Genomic DNA, 26,139 nt, shown 5'->3' with positions numbered 1-26,139 from the left:
AAGTTAAAGTTACAATAGCTGCTTTTAGAGATTAATATTAGCAGACAATAACAAAAACAAATTAAAACAATTTATGATACAAATCTTCACCACGGAAATTACAAGAGATTGGCAATTTAAGAGAATTATTACAAAACATCCTTCTACTAAACGACTTTGGAGTGAGGGAAGGGGTTTTGATTGATTCTAATTCAGGGAAAACACGATTTATTTAACCGAAATAAAACTAACTGCTACACGTGGAAGACATTATGAAATCTTTTCTAGCTATTTAATAAAATTGTGTTACGTTATTTAACAATTTTAAATACAATTCCCTTCAGTAGTTCCTCAATTAAGACAATGACACTAAAATACTTTATCAAATTATTTTAATTATGTTTTATATTATAAACAAATAACATTTATATTATGAGTGTCGTTTATTAGTCTTTTTACATTTTCAAATAACTCTATTGACTTATTGCAATGAAATTAAAAATAGTGGCAGTATCAAAACAATCTTTTGATAGTTCTGTAAAGTGATGATTGAGTTGTAGTAAGATATGTTAACTGAAAGACTTTTAGAAGCATTATCCAAATTGTATTCACATTAGGCCCAAAAGTAAATTACAAAAAAATAATTATTTTGAGTTGATACCCTCGACGTAGTTAAAAAGTCATCGCAATATTCTAAAAAGCATTTTACGACCGCTAACCACCACTGTTCTTATGGTAAAGACGATCATATTTTAGTTCGACACTGTAACTTAAGTTTAGTTACCGGTACTTATATCAATTTAGTTTAAAAAGAGAATCGACAAAACAAACGATTCACAATGCTGAACGTGTTAATTTGCTTATGCTTAGATGAGTATACATCAAGTTGATTACATTTTCGTAACCATCACACTAGTTTTCTTAAAATAGTGTAAGAATATCTTGAACATCTGGAATACAAATATGAAGGAAGATGTGTTAGTTTTAATTTAAATTTCCTTTCAACAGACAATAATACTATGTAGAACTATATTAATAAACATAATTTAACTTTTAAAGACATTTTGCACAAAACTGTATAAACATTTATGTTTTTTAGACCATTGAATGTACACTATTAATGGTTTCGTTGTGTTTCCACATTTTATTAATATTTTACAATATGCAAGGATTTTTATTCGCATAAGCTTTAGGGGTACATACTTATGACCTTAAAATATATTTTAAAAGCTGTACCATGAACTTATTCTCACAGTTTAGGAGGTGGATACTACCCTGAAGGAAATGGAAACCAGACATAATTAGTAATATGTTTCAATTGTGGTATATGATGTGTACAAAGGATAAGTAAAATTCTAGAGAACCCCTGTTAATTTTTTAACGGCCCCTACTGGAAAAACTAAACTCGGCACACCTTTATGGCATGTTATGAAATACTTTTTTGGCATAACCACCACTTGGTGTACATCCCCAAAATGGGGGATTTTGGGGTAAACTCAAATTTTAAAATGGCAAGACCGTCTCATTTTGAAGGTCCTGGTAAAAGAAAACTAACAACGCAAACTAGAGGTCTCTAGTTCAACACTGTTGAATATAGCAGCCAATTGAATATAAAATTGTAAGTTAATTCAGATTTCTAATGATTTCAATCAGCTGCCATTTTTTTACTGGATTGAGATAAGGACCTCAAGTTTGCGTTGTTTGTTTTCTTTTATCACGACCTTCAAAATGAGATGTAATTTAATGAGACTTAACCTTTAAAACTTTTGTATTTCCCCCTAAAATCCCCCATTTTGGGTTTGGGAACTAAGTAGCAATTAGGCTCAAAAAGTACTTCATAACATGCCATCAAGGTGTGCCGAGTTTAGTTTTTCTAGTATGGGCCATTAAAATATTAACAGGGGGTCTCCAGACTTTTTACTAACCCTGTATAGTTATATGTTGTAATTAGAATTTTATTAATATTATAAATTTGGCAAAACACATTATTACAAAGCTTTTTAGCATTACAAAAGCAGGAAAACTCAATACTTCACGATTATATTATAATTAGACATCGATACAAAAAAATACACATCAAGTTGAAGTTGAAAGAGGGCAAACAAAACGCATTATGTATTTGACATAAAACATTGGGGATATTTATAGGTTTAAAATGAGACCACCAACAAGTTAAAGATAAATTTTCTAAACAAAGAATGAGTTTTACAAAAATGAGCTGTCTGAGCTCGGCATTTTCTGAATCGTTTTATTGAATGCTAGCCACTTCAAAATCGTTTGAATCAGAGTATTGTTTGTTGTCAGTTTGCTGATTGCTTCCAAGCAATCTAACTTAAAAACTGATTGAAAGTTATTTTAGGTATGTTATGTGTATTTGTTTTCACAGAAAACAATAGGTAATGTAAATTTTCAGATTGATAGAAGTAATTTATATTAACGAATGTAAAGCTGCAAAAAATATATTTTGCAAAAAAAGATTTGCAAACAATCTTCCTTCAACTAAACCGGCTTAAAATTATTTTATTGCATTGCATTTGTCACATGAACTTTCAAATTTGATTAAGTATCAGAATAACATTAGACGTAACTTCATTTTAGTACGAATATCATCTAGATTGCGGTGAATAACTAATAATAATGGTTTAAATGCCTGATTCATATTATCTCGTAATTTTATGCTTATCATATTCTTTTTAGACCGTAAAAAGAAAATATTAGACTAATAGAGTTATTTTAGGTAGCATGTTCCTTACAAGGATTTTAATGTAAAATCTGGGTAGATTAACTTACGCTTATAGCAGATAATGATCACCACACTCGGCCAACTTGGCCCAGTTACTTAGGCTCAGGCTTACCAAAAAAGTGGGTTTAAGTAGTATACACAGTGAAATATATACAGTAAATTCGTTTGGCTAATTATTTAGAGTAGTTGATATTACAATTTGGTATATTTTTTGTCCGGCTTCAATCACAAACAATTTGCATTAATAGGAAAAGGAGAGAAGAGAATGGGGAAAACGGCAGCTAATCAATAGTTACGTTGCCCTAATCACTCTAAAATATCAGTTCAGTACATTTAAATAAGCAATGCGAGGCAACAACGATATAAAACAAACGTCGTTAATACAATCAGACAGAAACAGTTTTACACTAAGTGCTTCCAATTGGAGGATTTTTCCGAAAACGTGACGTTGAATAACACTCAGTTTAGAACCCTTAATTTAAATTTAACGATTGTTTATTCCCTGAAATAGCAGAGACTAAACGAGATTATGTATAATGTATAAATAGTATACTTCTTTACTGGTGCCGTGGCATTTTCCGGTGTGCGCTTAAGTTTTATGTGTAAGGCAAAGCCGATTGCAGGAAAATTAAATTTTACGTGCGAGGCAATGCCAAGTATGTGAGATGTATTTTCACGTACGAGTCAAAGCCGATGACGGGAACAATGGGTTAAGTGCCGGAAAAGTCATTTGGTACCTATAAACGATACATTTAATCATGAAAAAAAGTACACACGTACAGAACACTAGACCTCAGTAATATTACTACTATTATACTTCTTAGTTGTTTTTTTTATCTCAATAAAAAGTTTCCATTACAAACATACGTAATAACATACAATTTTGAAGTTAAATGTTATGTTTTTGTGCCTTTTTCATTGTTGGTGACATAACTCCTTCGATTATAAAAACTTCAATGTTTAGAAACATCCACATCTTCTTTTAGATTTAGACATGTAAGAAAAAAAGCCTTTCCGTAACAAAGATTGGAATAATTTTTTTTTTAATTTGAGTTTAAGTTCTCAACTTTGTTTTGTCCAATTATTGTGAAATTATAATGATATACATTCATAGACACCAAACTGTTTACTCCATTAATGAAAGAGCTTAGAGTAAAAGTCGTTCTCTCTGTCAAAGTGGACAACAACATTGTTGGTCGCAAAACGTAAACAAATAAAAATAAGAAGAAGGTAATAATTAAAATTTTTTTTTAGGGTTTTGTAATACTACTGAGCGGAATTGTCTAGAACTTTAATGGTGTCTTTTCACTGGTAACATAATTATTTGTGCAAAATTTGAACGCTATAAATGCGACGGTTCTTGAGTTTTGGTGCGAACACACTCACGGACTCACGGACTAACAGACAAGCGGACTTTTCTCCGACTCCGCTATACACGATAAATAGACTGATAAAGTATGTGACTGATTAATTTTGATATTTGCCACATAAATGATTGTAGTTAAAGTAAATCATAAACATTTATCCTGGATATATAGACAACATTTAGAAATGAAAGATCAAGTTGGAATAAAGACTTTTACTGTTGATTTAAGGAAAGTGAAAACATATTTTTTTTATAAAGAGGTTGGTGGCCTCTTTTAACCTTGCATTTGCCCGTTCACATAGACTAATTGCCCGTGTGTGAAACGTATCCAGCAAAGTAAGGGGTGATCCGGTACAGTACAAAGGTGAACTGTACTGATAAATGTTTGTGCCAGTGACCAGGATCTGAACCCCCGACATCGCTGCTCACGGAGACCGCTCCTCAGCTATTTGAGGCTTTTGAGGGTTATAAGAACCACAAGAAATAAAGTTGGAGATAAGGTTCAAGCGCGGGTATATGTCAATGGATCATCCAAGTGGTACTCGGGCTATATAACTGAAAAGCAAGGACATGTAATGTACGTAGTTCAGCTGGAAGATGGGCGAATAACTAGAAGACATGTTGATCAGCTGATTCTTCGCAGAGTGCCTCAGCACAGTAAATAGAGAAGGAGGTGTTAACATATGTTTTATTTACATTTTATTTCTAACATGTGTTCAAATTATTCTTTTGTTTACTTGTTGAATTGTTTATGTTTACTTACAGATTGTGATTTAATAAAAACTTACTTTATATTTTCGTATACAAAATGTGAACTTTTATTAGTAAAATTAGTGGAATCAACACTATGCCTTACTTCAATTAAAGAGACTAATAATACATGATAAACTAAACTTTCATAATATTTTATCATTATCATGAACTGATTATTGTCAAACTAAAAGTGTGCTTTTTGTTTCAGGTGTTGAAATTGCAAAGATCTCAACAGCAATGAGATGGAAGGGTAATGATAATTTGTAACTTAAAGCATAACGTTAATATCCTGTAGGTAACAAAATTGAAGTGTAAGTATGCTGATATTTCAGTATGTTGTTGTTGTACTAGAAAAGATGAAAAACTAGAAAAACTACACCACCAAGGTATGTGAATAATGTTGAATTATTTTTGCCTTCATGATTGATACAACAACTAGGCTATAGGTTTTGTTCCTTTTATCGTCAATTCACTCTCAATACGGTCCAACCTTGATAACGAACCTCAATATAACAAATTCCTTGATAAAACAATTTTTCAATCCCCCCAGAACTTTCCATAAGACCCCCTAGGAAATATACATTTTACAATGTATATTTATTTCATCTCTACAAACAAACCGTATTAAGAACCTTAATTTAACACATTTTTTATGATACAGGCCAATATAAGTCACCTCACTATTAGCTATCAATAACTATTCCTTGGCCATACACAATACACATCACAAATCTGTTAATTTTATCCTGTTTTATCTGTTATTTTTTGCCTACAAAACTTGTAGCTCACAATCACGACAGCAAGATTTAATTTTGCAGGGCTTGTTTAGAAACTGCATCAAAATGTGAAAGGCACAAGTGCGCTAGTGGCAGCGCCAAGTTGTACCTGAATATCAATGTAGAGACATTCTGATTAACGTGCTAGGTTAAAACGTCTGTTACATTCCGGATAACCTTTGTTAAGGATTTTATGATTTATTTCTCTCCTAGTCTGCCTCAAACACATGTTTTTTTGTGGCTTTTAAATATCTACATGTGATTATTGTTTTGTTTTTATGTTATTGTTCAAAATGGTCAAGAAATACATCTAAGTTTTGTCCTCAATCTTTTTACTTTTATTTTTAGGTGATTTTCTCTAGATTATGTAAGTATATCTTAAAAGTTATAAAGGATTTTCTCTTTCTTCAACACTATTAAACTCAAGACTAGAATCAAGATTAGAAATATATAACTATTCAAGGTAAATCTCTATCCTTTTATACATCAAGCCTAAAACTATTCTCTCCTCTCTAAAATTTCCCTAATCATTTCAACCTTCATACGACTCAAGATATCTAACATGTACATTAGTGGTTTCTATTGTGTTTGTAGGGTATGCAGGGTTGGCTTTCCTGGCCAGGGGTTTGGGTGAGCAGTCTGTTCAGAGACCCGACAATAACTATTCAACACTGCCTTGCCGAAATGTTTAAGATTGAAGAATTTATGGCGACAATATGTATAGGTAATTTTTCAATCACATCCCATTTAATTATTTAAATTGATGTGCAAAGAAAATTGTACTTTTAAACGTAATTTTTTTTGTGGTATAGTGTTTTTTAGTGAAAAATAATGTATAAGAAACATTTTTGTGTAAAATTGTTTAAATAAAATGTATATAGCCTACAGAGAAAAAATTATCGGTCAAGAATGTGTTTTGAATGTTTCGATATTTTATTATCTGTGTATATTATACTTAAAAGAAAATAAATAAATTTTAGTATGATGATTTACATTACTATGCTTATCTTTTAACGAGGAAAAATTGTAGAGTAGCTAAGAATTAGCAATTTATAAAGTAGGTATTTCAAATAATTAAATATAATGTTCTAATAACTAACTATTCATTTTTCTGTGTCTGCGCCCTATTGAAAAAATCCAAAAAACCAAAAACTATCGACAACAGCTATGCTCAGCACATTTATAATTGTCATTTGTGTGTGCATAGGTGCCGGAGTCATGCCTGTAAACCTTAACTGTTACTATGGACAACATTGCACGGGTTACCGTGGTAATTAAAAATCATAATCATTCCAAATTCACAGTACAAACATGATTCCACACTTTTTTGGTATATAGGAGCAGAGATGCTTATTGGAAAACTCATACACAAATATATAATCCGTGTGGAAATATTAGATAATGGAATAAATCACAATCTTTTAAATTTCAGTTCAGTATCAAACATGATGATAGGGCGTGCTCCCAGAGATAAGCTCCCAAGGATAAGATGTGATTGAAGATACAGTCAAATGGATCGACAATTGCAACACATACCACGCATACAGCAATGGATGGATACCGACGGCAAATGGATACCTCCAGTATGGATCGACACTTATTCAAGCACACATACCAATGGATACCTGAAGAACTCTGGTAGTGTAATGTTATATTATACAAGTTCAAAGTTTCCAATGAGACGTCAATGGATAAAATCGGTTAAAAAATTATGGAGGAGTTCAACCGCCAAACTTAGTGTTCACGTATTAATTGTATAGATACCATATCCTTTACCTTCTCCCATTTACGAGTTGGTTGGTGCTTGGTTCAGTTAATTTTTTTAGCTCTGATTGCAACTCATACAAATCATAAGTCATCCATTTGTTCTTAGTTTTAAAGGGGTTCCTACATTTTACTTTAGGAAAACATACATTATAATAATATTAAAGAATTTCTAGATATAAATCAAACTTAATTTAAACTGGGGCAAAATACAACGTTAAACCAATTTTCTCCAGACAACATGTTTGACAATCTTGCTATATTTTGTTCTAAAAATCTTCTTTAATGCAACGTTATAAATTCATTATCATTTCCAAAAGAATTAGCTAAATTCGCATCAATGATTTTTGCATCATGATCGGATAGACTAGAAATTTAACCTTCAGTTTTAGTAAATTTTGTGGGAATATTTGACATAAAATTATCAGTACAAGTGGCAGTTCTCTTCGTATACAAAATGTTCATTAGATTTATCAGTAATATATGGTCAGTCAGACCAGGATTTGATTTAAGATTATCGTCTTTCCAATTCTTTGTTTTACCCTCTGCAAGTGACAAAAGCTACTTATGCATTTTGTGTCGACAAAAAGGGAGCGAGAACCAAGTGACTCGTCATAACATTGGATGAAATCCACAGTGGCATTTATATTTGTTCGGACAATATGGCCTAAAATAATATTTGTTAGGGCCACTGTGGCGTTAACGAAACAGTTAAAGTCGATTGAAACAAACCGGGAATCGACTTTAACCATTGTTATCTTGGAAACTACAACAGTTGGAAGAAAATAAATTACATCACTGTAAAGTGAAGAATTAAGGAGCATTCTATAGACGGGTAAATAATTTCAAGTGATAGTGTAAAACATTAATTATATTCATAAATTTACCTCGCATAATCTGAAATCAAACGGTTCTGTGGTGGGCAACGCCCACCTGACAAAATGGTGGTGGGCATAGTCTCCGATATTTCGTATAAATAACAATGTTTCGGATGACAGGCATGGATTTTAGTTGAAATATCGAATTTAATAGGTATAATGCATTTGTTGATATGGCTAGAACACGGCAAATTCGTGTATTTATTATAAAAACTAAAGAAAACGTGAACAAATTAGGTCACGCCCACCGGCAAAAATTACAGAGGATTGTGCATTTGAAGATTCGTGTTTGACATGGTATAACTACTACATACATATACAAACATATACATGGTATATAATTAATGGTCCCTTGTAAATTGAAATATTATCCAGAGACGTTGTTTGAAAGGAGCATTCGAAACTATTAAGAGAAAAGCTTTCCGAAATATGACAATATTTTAAATTATTAATTTTCTCGTTCGCATCATTCCAGTTCAAACGTATCCTGGCCATGCTCACCGACTAACCTAACACCAAAAGTGCTAAATAGAAATTCGTGTTTGGCAACGAATTTCTAATTATATATAAGTTTTAGAGATCAAGTAATATTGAAGAGTGTAAAAAGTGCATTCGATCATAACACTCGCACATTATGTCAGAGTCTTGTAAAATTTATAAAAAATAATTAAAAAGTCCACATCATCCTACGTCAAATGGATCCAGTACCGCCCCTCCCGCCAAATTCTAAGTGTCAACGATAGCAAAGAGTTCGCGTATTTCTACATCTCCACTATTTTAAAACATTCGATGGTAATTCTTTTAACATTGTAAAGTATTCATAAGGAGCATCCCATTACAGAAGCGCACACGGATTACACTAATCAAATCATGGGGGAAATTAACACTTTTAGGTTCGCAACATTCTACATCAAATGGTTTTCACACCACCCACAGACTGATACCATTTCAGAAAACCCCCAATATCTCTATTAATGTAATACCTATTACCGTAATTCCTTCACCAGGAAGTACCACGTAATTAAGGAATACCACAACAAAGAAGCGCCCCCCCCCCCCCCCGACATAACAACTCCATAAAAGGGGTCAAATTCTGTCTGAGGGGGTTCGCGTCAAGTTGGCAGAATAGCAGATAGTTGAAAAGTTACGTCAAAATACAGAATTGAAAAGCCTAATGTTGTTCAGATTTTTTTGTTTCCCTCAAATGTGAATAAATAATATGAGTAATGCGAATCCTTCAATAAATTTAATTGCTCAACAAATATAGTACTATGTTAATTAATTTTCTTAATTGGTAAAAAAAATCAATTGTCCAGGCGTTCTCCTTATTTTACATCGTAATATGTTCAAAAATAAATAAAGATAGTAAATATTAAATTTCAAAAAATCTGAAAATGTACTTGTTGCGTTTCATTGTCTTGAAAAATGAATAAAAGCAATTAAAATATACAGCTGATCAAAATTCAAACAATTTTGTTACTCATAAGGATAACATGGGAACTTAAAAAGCTACTGGGGTAGAACCCAAGGGACTTTTTCAAAAATGTAAGATCAGTTTGCAAATCTACGCGACACGCTCTTTCCAATGAGACGTCAATGGATAAAATCGGTTAGGAATGATGGAGGAGTTCAACCGACAAACTTCGTGTTCACGTATTAATTATATAGATACTATATACTTTACCTTCTCCTATTTACTAGTGGGCTTATGACAACGATCTGAAAAACTGTTATCAAAACATGTAACATTATGAATCATAAAATAAAAAAAAAACTTAGAATTACGCTACTAGCTTTTTGGTAGTAGGCCTAGGTTTACATTGCTTTGATTTTCACCATTTAGGCCTAGGGTTACAATTATTCTATTACCTGTTGTGAAACTTATGTAATATTTTTACAGATGAGTTTGACAATTCAACGACAAGCCTTTAATTTTAAGAAATAATTATAAAACACAGTTAATGGCTTTATTAATTAATGGTCAATTACAACATCGCGATTAAATTTTGTATCCGTGTTTGAGAGCCCACTTTAATTTAGAATTTCTTTGTAGAAATCATAAAACACAATTAATTATTAGTTGAACAGCAAAATACTAAACAATAACCTCTTAGAATTTGTGTGTTATTCCTAGTTTCAAGAACAAAGGATTTATTAGTCTATATTGTTTTGCCTTATGATTGCCAGGTTCTTGAATAAAACTTAAATAAACGTGTACAATCATCAAGAACTATTCATGGCATTCATTAGGTAAACCGACATAATAATTATAAAATGATGTTAAAATTGACTTTGAATTGCTTTGACCTATGAGGCTATTATAATGGATTTTATAATAAAATACCAATAGCAATTATCTTTATTCATACTGACGTTTTCAGTTATGCTAGAGTTAATCCGATAAATATCAGCAAAAAGTAGGCTAATTCATAATACAAATGTTCACCACGGAAATTAAAATAGATTGGTGATTCAAGAAAGTTATCGCTAAACATTCTTCTTCTGACTATCATCAGAGAAGAGGAGAGCAATTTAATTATTTCTACTCCAGAAAAGTTAGATTTGCTCGAGTTACAATTTAAAATTTTACTACACTGCGTGATTGAAATCGTAAAATAATTTACAATTTAATGTAATACGAATTAATTGATTGTTAAAATCACAAAGATGTAAATAAGTCCTTTATATAATCAATAAAGTTAAGGAAGTAAAGCAATGGTTTAAGTAAGGGTACCCGTATGATGTGGACCTAGATTGTAAGGAATCAGTCAATTAAAAATAATCTCGGAGGATTAGGGTCTTTTGATGATATCTTAATCGTTGATCTGTTTAGTAGATTAATAGATTGGAAGTAGATACCAATTAAGATTACAAAGTTAAAATATATAAAAACTTAAGTAGACAAATATATTAAGGGTGAAATATTATTTCACTGTTAAAATATTAATCACAAGCAAAATGATATTTTTAAGAGCATTTATCTTTTTTAGATTATTGTCTTGAAACTGCAACGGAATTAGAAAAATACTCGAGTTTGAGAACAATTATTAAGCATATACACAAAGTAAACCGTTATCCTCTGTCGGATGTTATAACTGTAAGGCAACTTGTACATAACGTATTGCCATAATAAAATAAAATGGCTAAATTGAATTTAGTACTCATATGGATGTTATATAAAACAACACCTTAAAATAATTATAATTGATAAATAACCTAGAGCCAAAAGTTTTTTTTTGTATTGGTTTTCAATTTTGTGTAAAATAATGTTTAAGCTTTATAATATTGGGAATTATAATCATTTTAGACAAACATGTAGTAACAATGGTAGACGTTAGTTTACATTTAAAATGTTATATAAAATTATTTTGTGTTAGTATAAAAAGAACTATTCAAACAATTGTGCCACTAACCTTAAAATCTATAAGATTAACGACGAAATGTTCACTAATTTTTAATCAAATATTGGTTATTTTCCCATCGATAAAAAGGACTATTTAGATAAATATGTTGCCTTGAGCGTAGTTTTATCATATTTATTTAATTTTATCTTTGAATAGAGAATATCATAGCTTATTTAATAACGGTAGTAACTTTATATGTATATTTATATAAATTCGTCCCAGTGAAAGTTATAAAGACTATTTCCGACCATACTGTTTAGTTAATAGATGCACAATGACATTATTACATAATTTCCACAATATGCATGTTTTCGTTGAACCATTTAAAAAACAAAAAAAAACGCACAATACATGCAAACCTTTCAATCAGACATGGTCAGAATGTTACTGAGCAATCGACCAACTGACAATAAACAATAGTTCGTTCCACCGAACGATTTAAAAGTGGATTGTTCCCAGATCCACATTTTTACCTGTCCGAAAAAAAATGCTGAAGCCAGAATGTATCCTTTGTTTATTTGACTCTTTTTTTCAAACAAACTACTTTGAATCGTCACTTGGTTGTCTTGTTTTGAATTGAGAGATTTTCAATTGTGTTCAAAACACTAACGAGTGTCAGTTATTTTATTGTTCTTATACCTCTTACCTTTATTTCAAGAACAGTTTTTTACTCTAAGAATATTAAATAAAAGCTTCTCCCAATGAATTCACTGATTGCAATTCACTTTGGTACTATTAAATAGTTTAAAGTTTGTAAAAAACTAAAAACTTTTCTTATAAAGAAAGACAAATTTATTTTAGCACTTACTCTCATGCTATAGGTTTTCCATATTGGTAAATACTGGATAATTATTCAGAATAATTAAATCATTCAATCGTAAAAAACTAAACTATTTAGTTGTGTCAAATTTAGACCTAGTCAACAATTGCATTTAATCATATTAATCTCGATATAATGTTGAAAGAAAAACTATTACTGAGGGATATGTCGTGAAGCTTACTAAAACACTAACAATAGTTAATTATTACACAATTATGTATGTATTAGTTTCCATAAACATTACCTAACCCATAATCTTACGTTTGTCTTTCTTTGATCCAGACACAATGATTTAAAATCAGGTTATTACTTTTCTTATATTTTGACATATTAAATATTTTTTAGCTGGTAATAAAAAATTTAAAAAGCTAAAAAAAACTCTTTTTTCGTGTTAGTAAAAATTTTTTGATTTTTGATTTTAATTTGATTTGTCCTCATAAACACTTTTCGAACTCTATATTGTGAATATGTTTAACTATTCTGCATTTAGTTACTACATTTAATGAATATGAAAATCAAGTCTACTTACAAAGAACATTGATCATTGCATAAAGTGTATTTACATTTACAAATCCAAAATATGTGACCATGTGTTGTTCATCTTTTGGTGGTCTCATTGTCAGACACACAATTTCCATTTGAGAAATAGAATTAAAACAGGAAGAAATGTCAGTTATATTTGTATACCTACGTCTCACTATTGTGTATGAAATTATTGTCATGTTGGTCATTTATGAAAGATAAAATTAAAAAATATATCCTCAATTCCATCAATGAAACTGATTAATCCTCTAAAATTCCAAATACCTATTGACAAACAATTGAAATACAATTTTGGTAAACAGTATTGGTGTATCCAATTTGTTTAGATTTTCGTAAAAACGTAGTATTCCATATACATATATATACCATATACATGTATGGTAGTGAAATTAAGGTTAAAATTCATTTAATTGGAGACAAAATGTTTCGATGAGAAAATTAAGACGTTATCATTACAATCGAGTGTAGAGTGTATGGTGGGTCAATCACTCCCTGACATATGACAATCACTTTCATAATTTTCGTAATTTATCATGTTCTATTACCGTGGTAAAATATTATGGTGCTTTCCATTTTAACACATTATCATCATGTTTTGTTAAAGAATATTATACCATCGATGTGAACATTGTCATTTATTTTTATACATTTCATTTATTTATAACACCGGCAAATAGAGTGTTAAATTAAAACTACTATTTTTTCACAACATGTTGATTGTTAAACCCATTAAGTGGATATCCTAAAACCTTTATTCATAAAAAAAACATCATCCTAAAAAGAACACTTATCTACGATCCATTATACATAACTATTGTTTTAGAGAACAAAACAAATGTAGTTTTTATTATTTGACTGCTTTATATCGTTTAACAAAGACTTTTGCAGACTTTTGCAAAGCAATACATATCCATAGCTATTGACTGTAGGGTATCAAATAGTTGCAAAGGACAAAGGCTTGGTTATCCTATTTTTTAACAACCTGATTCCCATTTGGAACACTGTTTTGTCCATAGTAAGCCATGGTGTGAAACTTGTGTAGGAGTGTTTGAAGCAGAAACGAAGCTTTTACAAACCATAGTTTAAACCCTACAACTAAATTCCAGTAGAAGTTAACTGAATTCGGGTATTTTGAAGTGTTGTCATACAGGTATTTGGCTAATTCTTTGTTTGTTGCCAATTGAATTGTTTAGATCATCATCAATACAGTATGTAAATTTAGTTTACCAAATTCCATTATAATGTGTGTGTTTTCAGGCATGCCATTATATACTATCATATATAATATCAGCATTAATAAATAAAACACACCGAAACAAATTGATTAATATTTAAAGCTTTTTCAAAGAGTGTAGGTTTTGCACTCTTAAAAACAGTAACCAAAAGTGACTTATACAAAATTGAGCTATGCGGCAATTGAGTTATCAAGCATGACCATATTACATGATAAACAATATTAAGTAATTCAATTTTTAGTGAAATTTTTGTGTGTAATTTAATTCCTTCCAACACTCATGTAGACCTAGAAATAGGCTGCAAGTTTTGTAACGCCAAGGGTAATAATCTACCATCAATTGCTAGCCTACAACAGTAACTAGACCTTTGATTTATTAGCTCTTTGGCCTGCATTCTCGATTGGATTTTCGTATTAATGTATTCTGCAATTGAGAACAATTTTGTTTCTGTGATAAAAATACATTTTAAATTAAAGTGCCTGAGTGTTAAGTGTATTGCATGACTTTGTCATTACCATGAGTACAATTTTAAATATATATATATATATATATATTTAAAGTATGGCGGCTTCTTTTAACCTTGCACTGGCCCGTCCACACAGGCTATGAGCAAGTGGGAGGAACTTAACCAAAAGTATTTATATTTTTTATCCATTGCCTATAGATAAATATTAAATTTGGAATATGTTTTAAATAAGCCAGAACCAAAAAGATTAACTAGCAATTGAGTTAACGTTGTATTACTTGCATGGCAATTCTTTTAAAGTACACGGAAATGAAAATTATGATCTTTAATGTTAATAGGATTACATTTAATTTATATACGCAATAACAGATAAACTAAGAAAAAAGGAAAATTAGGCTTTTATAGGCAGAATCGATTTAAGAATCGTAAATATAGTCCTCTTGCTAGTCACTAATTTGACCCTTTGTGAATAACACCCTTCTAGGGAGGGAGGTAGAAACCTTCATACGATTGAATTTTTCTTCTCGAATTTCTTTTCTACCTGTAAGCCTTGTAGGTACTGAAAAGTGAACGCCAATGTAATTTGGCGAATTTAATATTCAATGGAATGTTTTTGGGTAATCTTTCAGGGCATCCATACACTGTTATTAGAGCATTATATGTTACCATCTTCATGCTCATACCATATTCACAGTCACCATATCATACGCAATTAACCATACCTGATACATGTATTACAAATTATTTATAGGTTTACAATCACTTTTTCATTACTAGTTTTTTATAAAACAAAACAGCTTATATATACAATTAATATGGCTAATTTATAATGCGTTTAGAAGATACGTTTGGGTTGATAGGGGTTGCCACTAGGGCAAGGCTCTATAAAATGCTATATTCCTCATTTGGGTAAAAAAAATTAATTAATTTCAACCAAACTCCATACTGTAATTACTTAAAACGTAATTTACCGTTCAATGTAACACAAAACGTAACAAGTTAAAACAATTTGAAATCATTGGCATAATGCGACTAAAACGATAAGCATTTGTTAGTACTGATATTATCAAATGCTCAAAATCAATTTAACGTTAGTTCCCAATAATTATGGTTCACATTAAAAAGGATGCTTATTTATGATGCCCCATGAAAAAAAAAACTCCTTCTAAATCTAAAGCTATTTATAGGGGGAGAAAGGTGGGAGTTTAAAAACGTTGACTAAATACCAAAACACTCGCTTTGGTTACGTTGAATAAAACACTCTCAGTACATCACATATAAATAAACAATGAGGTTACATTAACTAATGAATTAAAAGTAATCAGTTAAATCAGACAAAGAGTCATTTTTACTAAAAAGTCCTTTACAAGTGCAGGATTATCCTAGATACGTTCTGTTGAATAATGATCAGTTGCGAATCATTCCATGGAATTAAACTATTGTTTATACGCTACAAGTGATTGCTTCGAAATGGAAAAATAAAAAAAAAAGATTTTGTATTCTGTGCATATTTAGTTTGATCAGGTTTAGTAAAGTACCAGCGATATAAATGAATTAATTTCTTTATCACCTACTATTTTCTTAGTTTAATATAGAAACACTTTAGAAAGTGGAGAAATACTTTATTTGCTACCCTTTAAAAAATATGATTATACAATTGACATTTTTTTGTCCAATAAGTACTTAGTACTTAGTGTGTTGGCTTTGTGTTATAAGTACTTAGTGTTATGACATCTATAAACTTTGTTAATAGTAAATATTAAACATGTGTTTGTACATCACGTGTTTTTTCGTTCAAAACATTATTATAATATTTATATAAAAAAATTCTGAAACATTAGTTTAAATCTAATACTTTAAAACAATTTGTATAAAGCCTGATATAATTAATTGATTAAAATTCTGTTTCGTTAAAGAATTGTTTTTTTATTACTAAAGGCCTGAAAACTTTTATTCTGAAACAAGTTTAAATGCACCTTTTACGTAGTTGCTTTTCAAAAGTTAAACTAGAAAATTATTAATGGTTTGACAATTGTTTTCGATAAAGATAAAGACACGCAAACATTCCATACAACAAATTTAGAATCAAGCACAATTTAGTATGTTATATTGTTTGCTAACTTTTAATCTGTAAAGCTTCTTAGTTCAATAATTTATTTTGAATACCTTCTCAAGTTATTTTATTTTAAGCATAACATGGTTAATTGGTACTTGGGAGAGATTTCTAAATTGTATCCATGGGCATGCTAAATATACATATTTATAACGACTGGTGTAGTTAAAAATCACATTTCGTAAGGATTATCTTTGAACATTGAAATACACGAACAACAGGCATGAATTCTCAATAAGTGTAACCTTAAATATATAGGGTTGGTAGCAGTGTAGGGCTGTTTAATGGTTGGAACTAGTGTTGAAATATTTGTAACATTAACTGTTGGCTGCTGTATCATACCACATAATATTTTGAGTTATTATTTAAACAGTTTAGTTTAGCTTATGATTAGTTTTGAATAATCTTTATTATTTGGGTCTAGTTTGTAAGAATTAATGAAGGTGCAAAAACAATCTGAACTGTGGAATAATGTTTTGAATAACATAATGTTTATTTTATCAACTGTAGTTTTAAAGAGAACATCTAATAAGATTATTTTTAAATCCGAGTAAAAATATTTATAAAACAATTAAGAAGGTTTAGCAGAATAATAATAATATGAAACGTGAAAACCTTGTACTCTAAGCTTGCTTGGTTTAGCAAAAGAAATCTAGGTTTATTTGGTCCCATAGTATTTATCTATGGAATAAGAAATGTCCTTTCTGTCTTTATTTAATTAAATCTTATATCTTCAAAATAAAATATCTTAAAATGAAAAAAAAATTAAGAATCACGTATTATAATAATATAATAGCATTTAAAAGGTAATATGGGAAGTACAAATGAAATATACTGCAAGTACAATTTATATAAACTAAAAGTCACGGACAACATGAAGAGAATGGTCAGGAAGCAATCCGAGTCTAATCAACATGGATGTTTCTACCTCATCATATACATTTGCAATGAACCTCAGATTTACTTAGGACCTCTGACCTCACAATTTGAATGCTTCTTCATTTCCTCAATTTATGTTCGTGATGAATTCCCTATTAATTCGTCGTAACTCTCTATTGTAGTTAGACATGTTTTTGCTTTTAAAACCTTGCACTGAATTATTTTGTAAATATACGGCTAGTATTTTAATCTAATTTTAAATACATGAATATTGTACTGTTTTTTTATTTATTTTTATTTATGTTTTATGTTTGTTTAGTCTAGAAAAATAACACCTTTGGTTTGTAGAGTCTCCTTTAGTGCCTGTGTATCATTGTCATGTGTTTTTTCCGATTTGATGAATTACATCCGACATAAAAAATATTAAATATCGACCGAAAAAAAAATACTCTAAAGACAAATATTACCATGCAATTTTAAATTTTACTCCCTATGTTGTAGGATAAGATAGGAGACATTTTGATTATCAGAATATGCATACAAAGCGTTTTTTAATAGGTAAACAAACATATCTAACGACAATAACTATTGATGGCAAAAGGGTGTTTTAGGCATCATAAGATAAGAAAGTGCCGCACTTAATATCAAGTTTAACAATGCGACAAAGCAAGTTGAAGCCTGAAGTTGGAAAGTTTGATCTTTATAAAGATAAATAATGACAAACGCTTCTTTGTGTTTTGCGGTCGTTAGCTGCAAGATGTCGTCTGTTTATAGTAATAAGTTTTTGGTTTATTTAAATTTTTTTCAATAACAGTTTACTGATTGTTTGTCTAAAAATGTTTCGATGTTTATAAAGAATTGTGTGGCTGTTAGATTCATGAAAACCATCTTTAAACTCCCTCAAACTCTTACGAAAATTGTCAATGCTCAAACTATTTTCTTTATTATTGTTGGTCAACTGGCCATAGAACTAATGACCATAGTCTTAACTCAGAACGTGATTCTTACTTGGTTCTTACTTTTGTTAAATTTCCGATTCAAATTCTCTTATTTTATTGCGATGGGCATATAATATCAGTGAAGAAGTAAAAGAAAACGGTTATTAATTTTTGAGCTAATTAGATTAACCAGGCTGGGAACTCGTTGGTGACTGTAGTTTAAGTTTCGTTGGCGAGTCGGTAGCGGTAGCGTCACGGACTTCGGGCCCAAGGCAGCGATGTCGATGGTTCGAATCCTGATCACTGCCGTAAACATTTTATCAGTACAGTTCATCCCTGTACCATACTGGCTCAATCCTTGCCTTGATTCGTTTCACGCACGGGCCCATAGTCTATGTTGATGGGTTAAAAGAGGCTGACAACCACTTTAAAAATCAAACAATGACAAGGCTCGTATTTAATTGTTTAAAAGCATATTATCCTATAATTTTGTTAAAACGAAAAAGATCCGTGCAAATAAAGTGGTTATTAAAATTATTTTAAGAATTCAAATATTTTTTTAAGTTTTTTTATTTACTGATTTTCCTAACTAATAAACTACTAACTCCGTTTTTTAATTGAATTATTTACTTCCATGTTTTTGTATAGTGGCTGATGTATATAACTAAACTCTATAATACGGATTTTTGACGTATATTTTACCATTACTGTCTGAAGTATGTAAATATGTATACACAATAAATAGTAATGATTTGACTTACAAAATATAGGTTTAGTTGTATACGAAAGAGAACTCTTAATAGAAGTTTAGAATAGCTTAGAAGCAGTTGTAGTTTAGTGTGAAACACTTACGTTTAATAGTTTCAAAGTTACCTGAAACAGAAATAAAAATTAATTACAAAAGTTATAATTAATTCAAAATACCAACAATACAATCTATTTTATAAATGCCCTTAATCACCTGCAAGCCACTTGAATAATATAAATCATCAGGCTAGCAAAATATTAAAATGTATGATTTTTGTGAATTTGATCGTATCTTTCTAGGTATATGGTCATTAGGTTTTATCACGAAATATCAAAGTTTGACATTTACAAAGTTCACGAACTTCTGCCAAAATAGTGAAAGTAACTTTGAACGACCATGAAAATATATTGTCTACTTAGAAGAAAGATCTTCTTAAAGAAAATTTTCTTTATCTCACCAAATATATTAAGATATTTAATTGATGCATAATACTAACTCTATGTGACAAGCTAAACTTGGTTTATTATTTAATTTATTTATTTGGTTAAATGAATCTGAGATAACCTTTTATCAAGAGAAAAATATGGAAATGACAACAACTATTTTATTAGTGGGTTACTTGCATTGTTTCTGGTCATGAAAATGTGAGCTCGAATCAAGAGCATTAATCTATATTATTTTACATGGATTTAAACTTTGTGACAGCCAAAACTATTATTAATTAAATGAAACAGAAAATTAAGTTTTACCTTAGTTGTCAATTACATACGTGATATTCGGTTGGTTTGTGTAAATTGTTAGAAAATAAAAGGTACCTGAAGACTGAACAGTCCACATAGTAGGAATGTAAGATGTTTATTGTTTCGACGTATCGCTTTATATTCAAGATAACATTATGAGCTTTCTTGAACAGGATATATAGCAATATTCTTGCAATAGTATTTTTTTCAAACTTGTGAAATGTCTAAGTTGTGTTGGTCCTGATTAAATTTGATCTATTTTAAAAATAGGATTTTATTTATTAGTTTGTAAATCGTCTTCCATCTCCCCTTACTTGTAAATAGTTTAAATATTCATACAAATATAACCTTAATCAACCACTTTCACGGATGCAAATTTCGAAATGAAGATAATATTTTTAAAGAATTGATAAACAATAGTAATTGCGGGAAAAGTACAGTGCTGTATTATTACTCATTGTTGTACGCATTTGCCTGTAGTGTATGTATACTTCATTTTCAGCAGTGCTAAATGACTTTTCCCAAAGCATTAGGTGTTAAAATATGTGAAGTGTATGCAATGTGAATTAAAGGTCGAACACCATAAAATACGTATTAGGAAATTGTATATTATTATTCATCATTAAGTGAATCCATGGTGAATTTGGTTTAGTAAAATGCAGATTCGACAATAAGGAAGGGCTGTCTTAAGAAGCTATAAGCAGTTAGTTTAATGCTCGAGCAATAATAGTTCTTAATAGTTCACTTCCGTTTAAGCCCATTTGAAGCTGTAGAATAAGAAGTGTTATCTTAAATGAAACTGCTACATCCTAATATAATTAGCATACAGTTACTTTTATCGTTCACAGCATGATTTATATTTGAATTATTAGAAAAGTTAAAGATTTTTTAACAACATTGAATTTGATAATTACTGTATAATAACGAGATTAGTATATTTATAATTACACATACATATTTTGAGAATTGATTTGCATGAGAAAAGCTTATGGCCATGATCCATTATAAGAAATATTATTTGACAATTCTGAATATGGGTAAATGAGAATCACAGACATATACTTAAAGGTCAAATCATCAGCTATTGTCATGAAATGACCGTACTAGCCGAACCATACGAAGTTGTGCCAAGTGCGTTAAGACGGAAGAATCGATTGTTTGTGTTGAAAGAAAGTTATACGCGATTTTTTCAGCGCCACACGGAGTTCACCAGAGATCATGTCCTCAAGTTCTTCCTTTCTAATCAAGAATATGTCGTGGCTGTATGAATCACACAGTAGATTGAGTCATATCAGGAAATGAGGCATGACTCAGGCACCTTTCAAAGTAGTGTAAAAACGTTTACAAAAAGCCAAGATTTGATGCAGTATTATTTAGCTAAGTTTACGTATAACCTTTTTATGTAGGCTACAAAGTGCTAACAATTTCTGCTTGAACTACATAAAACAATCCAACATATATTATTGCTAAATTCTGCCACATTGTTTATTTTGGAGGGGATGCTTAATCATACTAGAAGGGAGATAACATGTTAATTTTAAGTTTAAATCGAAAAGCAAGGTATCCGAGTTGGTTTAGCTATCGCTTGGTATTTACAAAGCCCTTGTTGACCCTGAAAAAGCTGTAAGCTATTTATAGTTGGAAACTAGGGACAGATATTCATGATCACTAAGCTTTTGATTGTAATTCCTGTCTGTAAATACTAATCGAATTCCGTCTGTGACAAAACTCTACACTCGTTCATTCAAAACTAGTAACTTATTCAAATTTGTCTTAGAATTTGAACCAGGTGCTTTCTTCAATGATCTATCATAATCTGGCATTATATGATAGACAACAAAACTGTAAATATATGAAAAAAAAACTTTCTATATGTCAGCGCTTTAATAAGATAACCTTCATAAGTTCAACCTGTTTCTTTGTGCATTCAGGCTTCAGTAAATTACAGCTATACAGGCAACCTATCCACTTCCTTGGCCTTCCACTGCTGTATCCTGCATCATAATAGTGGTGAAGGCTGATCAGCAAATATCAGGGTTTGGCATTTAAAAAATTTACAAGATTTTTCAAGGATACATATAATAAAATAGAAGTGGCTACCAATATGTTTTAAACTTAATGAGAAACATATTCACTCATTCATCTTTTGGTGTATTTAATTAGTCATGGAAATAAAGTAATTTAACTTGTCTGCCGTAGATTTTAATCAATTATCTTATTAATATTCAACTCTTCTATTTGTGAAGAAAGGCGTAACATATCGTACACTAGACTTCATTTACTAAGTTTAATTCCTTCTCCTGTTTAAAGCTTGTTTGACAAACACTGATTCTTTTAGCCTAATTTAATTGAATATTTAAATTAATATAGCAATAACACTTACATGTATTTTCAAATAAACTTCTATGCAAACTAGTGGCTTGTAGGGGCAATAGCCCCTATATGTATATTCTAGTAACTATTTTGTACAAATTACATGTGGGTTACACTACCTTGAATTATCGTTTAACATTTGTGTATGTTAACACTGGTTTTTTCAAATAAATGCCAACTTTTGTGAAGGTTTGGCCTTGCACTTTATTTATAATAATAGTGAAAGCTATTTTCAATGGGCATTGAATCCTTGTAAACTTAAACGGCATAATGAAGATCTGTAGATATTATAGTTTAATTTTTGGCATGAAAAATATGTCCCCTTTGCCTACTCCAGTAATTACTTCTATCTTTACACTTATTTCAGACATACCTACACAACCAATCGTACTTCATTAACTCCAGACCCTTAAATTTGGGAAAAAGTTTATATCAGCTTTATAAATAGTATCCTACACATATTAAAGTAATGACATTACATACCATATGCTTTAAATAAAGTTAAACCATATGTTTAAAAGTAAACAAAGCAGACATGACCTAGATTCCCATGCTATTTCAATGGGAATTATTTTATTCCGTAGCAACTTTTTGGTGCAAGATTAGGAAAAATGAATAATTTTCCCCAAAATTTCATGCCCAGACCTTTAAAATGAGACCTCTCCCAGCTTTCTACGGCCTCCCGTTAGCTCACAATTTCATTGTAAAATTTTGGGCTTACAGAATTAGATATATAGATTGCATTATTCTACAAGTAAATAGTTATGGCTTGTAAATTAATATATTACTGCTAAGCACATTTTACTAGCATGTGGTAATTTTCTGTCTTTCACCATATACTAAATTAGCGCAATGGTTTATCTATTATGATTGAGAAAATCTATACAAAGCTGTGACTGGTACATCCAAATGGAAGTTAACCTTCAGCAAAGAGTTCAGATGTCCATTACCAGATGCGCCAATTGATTGCACAACGAAGTTAGTCGAAGATAAATTGGCAGCTTTATGACGAATTGCATCTTGTTTCTGAATCGAACACACTTGGGATTCAACTTGTAAGTTATGATTATTAGAGACAATCATAAAATGATAAGAAATAAGAAAAATGTTATTCAAATTTATAAATAATAATGATCAAAATATACCCACAAAAATATTTTGTAGAAACTATTTTACACTGTAAAATAAAAAGAACGAATAATAACAGTGTTACCACTACTAATATTTTTTTGGGTTGGTAGGTAGAAAAATCCTATTATTTATTCTAATTTAATGCAATCGTAAAACTTACACTAATATGTTTAGTGTCCAGAATTAGGTAAGAGGAAACCATCCGTAAGCTAACATAGCGGAGTTAAGAAGACGACACTTCAACAATGTGGGCTAATGAAGAGAGAAATGGTCTCTTTATTTCCGAGAAGGTGTTACTCAACTCTAACTAACAACACTTTCTATTTTTGGTTGTTTTCAAAGAAGTGTATAGATAGAAATGGATTTTTAACCTAATTCAAATCGATTTTATTGGTTTTTGAGTAGGAGTATAATTGCATTACTTAACTAATTAATTCAAATATTCATTATTCTAAGGAAAAAAAAAACCTTCAATACCTTTGATTTTCTTCTCATATATATACATTTTATATTTTTTTTTATGTATAAAAACGGGCTATTTGCCTATCTTCAATACTCCAAAAAGTAGATAAAATCTTGTTGAGATTAAGTAAGAGTTCGTGGTAAACCCACTTTGTACGTTAAATCAAGTGTCACATTTATGTGGTAGTAGTGTAATTGATAGCATTTGCGTCATAGCATGTGGATTGGTTGGTTTTTGGTTCGGCTATGGATAAACAGCAGTTTATAATGCGAGAAGTGTTTTGAAACCGTAAGCTGTACATAATTACAGAATACTTTAACAAGTCAAAATCAACTTATAAAAAGAAAAAAACTCTATTAAAATGATTCTTACTTACTAAAGTAAATGATCATCGTTAAGTGGGATATCACTACATATAGTTACTAATGTTTTGGAATAATGTCTTATAAAACATAAACTCACCATCACCAAAAATTAAAATGAAAAAATTGTATCAGCAACCTTCCCCCGCATAATCTATCCTTATCATCAACCCTTATCATGAAAAGGCGATGGATGTAACTAATACAGTATTTTATGAGTAAAATAACAAAAATTGCGATAACTTATGGACCAAATTTTTATTACAGTTTTGGGTGTTTAACCACTTTGTATAGAATAACAAGGACAAAAAAAGCTAATTTTTTTTATCAAAATTGGTTGAGCAGTTTTAAGCCTGATTTCCGGTTTGTGTTTATGGGAAAATCACACAAGTATATTAATCAACAAGTATATTAATCAACAACTAACCATATTATCTTATTACCGTAATTTTCATTTAAATGGGGGTTGTAACATTTCGTCAGAAGGACTATAAAATAGCCTACTATATTTTATTTCAAGTATGTCGAGCCACTTTTTAAAAGCTGGTTTACCGTTATTATATGGGTTTTATGGTAAAATTGGAAAAGAAAAAAACCTTGAGATATCGAATATCTACATACCAAAATTGATCAAAATCTAACCACGGTTGCCATCTGTATATCCGTACACATCCACACTCACCCAAACATCACTTCAAAACCACATTTCTGGCCTCAAGAGGGCCCAAAACGAATATATCTACCGCAAACATAAACTCGAAAGTGTAGATGAAAACAATACTTTCTCCATATAATGTATTGGGGAAGAGAGTAAAAAAGGTCCCGTTACAAACATTCTTAAATATATTATGATTATATTAAAAAGTTATAGATGGCCAACTTGTGCAGTTGGACACCTGTGTGATATATAAGTATAATTCCTAGTAGGTGAGTATCCGAATTTATTCAATGCAACTAGTCTCTCCAATTATACAACAAACTTTGTTGCGCAATTGACGCTTCTGTAAATGTACAACTACTCTGCACTACTCGCTCTTCAATTTACCTAAGTCGACTTTCATGTCTATTCACTAGTTGTGGCTTAGTAAAACAAGTTTTCAATTTGAACTAAAACTGGTTTGAAATTGGTTTTGTTTAATCTTATTTGTTTTCAGCTGAATTAATAATCAGCTTAACTATGGGAATTGATTTATTCAAATTAAATATATTTTTCAATTTCAAATAGTAAATCCTATATTGCTATTAATTAAGCTACGTTATTAGTGGGGGGGGGGTTTGGACATATTGAGCATTGCAAGTAAATGTATTTGAATTTATACTACGTTTTGTATTTACACTACGTAAACAAATATTTTATCAATAAAGAAGACAAATATAAATGGGTTAAAAAACTATAACCATCAGTTACTTTTTATAATACATCCCTAGCACCCTAACACCATATGTTCTTTGTCTTGGAAGGGATTGGTGAACTTTGGAAATGTCAAACTGTGATATTTGCTGATCGGCCTTAATCGCCACACATTAGGTTATAGGCTACTGCAGTGGAAGGCTACGGTAGTGGATATAGGTCGAAGCCACATTTAAGACCTATTTCACTTGATCTTGAATACAATGAAGAACCAGGGTGTGCTTAAATTAATGTTCCCTATATCACGAAAAATA

The 26,139-nt window shown here is 30.5% G+C and overlaps 1 protein-coding gene across 1 annotated transcript in view; it reads right to left on the bottom strand.

The window, feature by feature from the left end:
• The window catches only part of LOC128987785 (connectin-like), a 209,468-nt gene that overhangs the window by 130,766 nt on the left and 52,563 nt on the right, over nt 1-26,139 (bottom strand). Inside the window, exon 2 of the mRNA XM_054408806.1 lies at nt 19,510-19,530. The gene's annotated coding sequence lies outside the window, so the exon portion shown is untranslated. The remainder of the gene's footprint in view (nt 1-19,509; nt 19,531-26,139) is intronic.

This window comes from Macrosteles quadrilineatus, unplaced genomic scaffold, assembly GCF_028750875.1.
Source record: "Macrosteles quadrilineatus isolate MER2022 unplaced genomic scaffold, UCM_ALF_1.0 Scaffold_2__2_contigs__length_208266976, whole genome shotgun sequence".
Lineage (NCBI taxonomy): Eukaryota > Metazoa > Arthropoda > Insecta > Hemiptera > Cicadellidae > Macrosteles > Macrosteles quadrilineatus.
The sequence above is the reverse complement of the archived record's forward strand: the minus strand, read 5'-3'. Positions and strand labels throughout refer to the sequence as shown.